The 2,705-nt window shown below is 36.9% G+C and overlaps 1 long non-coding RNA gene across 1 annotated transcript; it reads left to right on the plus strand.

Moving 5' to 3' along the window:
• Positions 1–1,286: 1,286 nt before the first annotated feature.
• Positions 1,287–2,353, plus strand: LOC134637688 (uncharacterized). The gene is made up of 3 exons (XR_010095157.1): positions 1,287–1,396; positions 1,565–1,627; positions 2,010–2,353. It is a non-coding gene; the product is annotated as an uncharacterized LOC134637688 (long non-coding RNA).
• The last annotated feature ends 352 nt before the right edge of the window (positions 2,354–2,705 follow it).

Raw genomic sequence — 2,705 nt, forward strand, 5'->3', positions numbered from 1 at the left:
GAGTATCATTTTGTACTTCAAAGCATTCTCTGCATGTGATTACTCAACAACTCACTGTTTCTTTAAGATAAAAAAACCAGGAAAGATGAAAGATCACCCAAAACACTTTGAAACATTGCTAGATGATGGTCAGATGAAGACAGGTGTACACTGTAAAATGTAATATTGTGTTTAATTAAAAATATTAAATAGGCTGAACTCAATTTTTATCAATTTGTTATTAGAACTCAATTTAAATAACTTACCAGTACTTTTTATGCAAAAACGCTGATAAACTCGATTAATTTGAGTTGTCCTAACTTAGAAAAACTAAGTAAGCTGGAAGTTTTGCTTCTCTGGGCGGAAGGATGAAAGATGTGTTTTGAAAATGCCACGTGACTACCGTCCTCCTCCCTCGCGGATCAGTCCGCATGTTCACGGTGCATTTGTTATGGAATATGTTGAGCAAACCTGGAGATATTATTGTTGTCATTACTGTGGATCTTTACCTGATACACTGACTTGGTGAGTAAATGTTTACTCTTATTCAAACTGATTTTGTGGCTTCTCTTAGTTTAGCACCAGGTTTAAAATCTTGCTAGCTAGTTAGTGTTAGCCTAGCGTTGCTGCTGCCGCTGGGCTCATGTTACTTAAAAATTAACACCACAGCCTTAAAAACCTTACATAAAACTATGTCGGTGAAATTTTCTGTTGATCGTTTGAAATAAATAAGTGAGATAAGAGCCCAGACAAAATTCTTTGGGAGGTGCAGCCGTTAGGGGTGGGATAGGTGTGGGGGGTGGATAACAGAGCTCTCCGAAAACGTGGAAGCACTTTTGCAAATATGTGATATTTTGATAAATTAAGTAGATATTTGAGCATTACACAGCTACATTCTCGCCTGAAAATATCTTAAAAGGTCATTTTGTGATCCAGAAAGGGTAGTCTGGGGAAAAGGAGGATCGCATTTGTCGGCCACGGTTGTCGGAGCCTGTGCGTACTTGTAAGCGCGGCAATGGCGGAGGAGCACTGCTGAAAAACGTATTACTTTTTCTGGGTCACAAAATAAACTTTTAAGATATTTTCAGGCGAGAATGTAGCTGTGTGAATTTCAAATATCTGCTCGATTTATCAAGACATCACATATTTGCAAAAATGCTCCGACGTTTTCGGAGACGTCCATTTTTTTTAAGCTTTGTGGCAGCTTTAGAACATCTGTGGCATCTATTAATGTCAAATCTAGCCTTTATTTAACAAAATAAGCAAATTCTGTGTTACAATGATTGCACAGCCATTAAGGATCAAATCAGTTTCTGAAATATGTTCTGTTTTTTCTCCCTCTGCTTGCTTCTTACTGTCTTTGAGGCCGATCGGGACCAGCACTCCTGCTGTTGGACAGAAAGACATCAACTCAGTGGTAAGTATTTTGGTTTTCCAATATATTAGCAACTGTCAGTGACATTTATATTAATCAGGCTGAACTTTAATCATACTTTAGATCAGCCTGTTTTACTTATTGTTTTGTTTGTGCTTTGGTTTGGGGAAGTTGTTTCTTTACTGATCTTTTCCTGTCTTCTGTTATTAGACTTGAGATATGACTGCACTATGCTGTTGCTGTGACTCCAGTTAATTCTACAAGACATGCTGTGTAAGTAAACAAACAACAACAGTTTGGTCTGCATTTCTTCAAACTTAGTTTAGAGGGTCTACACTGTATATAGTGAAGTCTGCAAGTTTTCGAACAGCAAAATTTGTTTTGTGCCCAAATCATTTTGCACATCATTAGAATGAAAGTTATTGGCCATGTTTGCATAGCCCTTTTTAAAATGATGCTTTCATGACATTATTGTTTGTTGGGTGGTGGTCAGGGCTATCCAGACTGACAATTGAGACATTGAATGTCACCTCTCCGGTGGGGAGGGAGCCTGAGATTGTCTAAATTGGAGTCTGTTTTATACCAAATGCAGAAAAAAATGTTTTAAGAAAGCAATTAAGTTCATGTTCCAAAAAATATGATTGTTTGCTTGCAGGACAACAGGAGAGATGAGTCCTCCGTCACAGATGGTGTGGCCAGTGAAGATGGTCGCCTGCAGGTTCAAGCTCATTGCATCTCCAACCCACATCCACTGCCACTGTACTTAAGGGAAGTTAAAGACTTTCTTCTGCACCTACATTTGGATCACCTCGATCCATGACAGTCATTCAGGCAGTAATGCCTGGACTGGAAACAAGCATCCTTAAAATATTACAACATTCCAGCTCCTGTGTTGGAATGAAAAACGAATGTGTTGTTTAAATTAGAGACTGCACTTGTGACAGAACAACAAATATTTTATTTTGATTATATAAGTAATGTAAGTACAAAACAAACTTGTGGTAGACCTAAACTTATTTTCAGAATAATTACATCTGAGACTTTGTTTCATTGTAAGATTATAACAGTGATGGCAATATAATTGTTTGTTGTTCAGCAGAACAGCGTCCAGTATGTTGGCTGTTGTACTTTGTTGTGTTTGAAAATAAAAGTTGGGCTGATTTTAACATCATTACAAAAATTGTTGTTAATTATTTTTAATCATATTCAGGTTACCACAAATTGTTTTTTCATTTAGTTGAACTTGAAATGTTTGTCAGCAGGTAAACAATTAATATTGTCAGAAAGTCAGAAATATCAAGTTATTCTTAATACTGCAGACTTGCAATGTATAAGTTGTCCTAACAGTCAT

This window comes from Pelmatolapia mariae, linkage group LG2, assembly GCF_036321145.2.
Source record: "Pelmatolapia mariae isolate MD_Pm_ZW linkage group LG2, Pm_UMD_F_2, whole genome shotgun sequence".
In the NCBI taxonomy this organism is placed as follows: domain Eukaryota; kingdom Metazoa; phylum Chordata; class Actinopteri; order Cichliformes; family Cichlidae; genus Pelmatolapia; species Pelmatolapia mariae.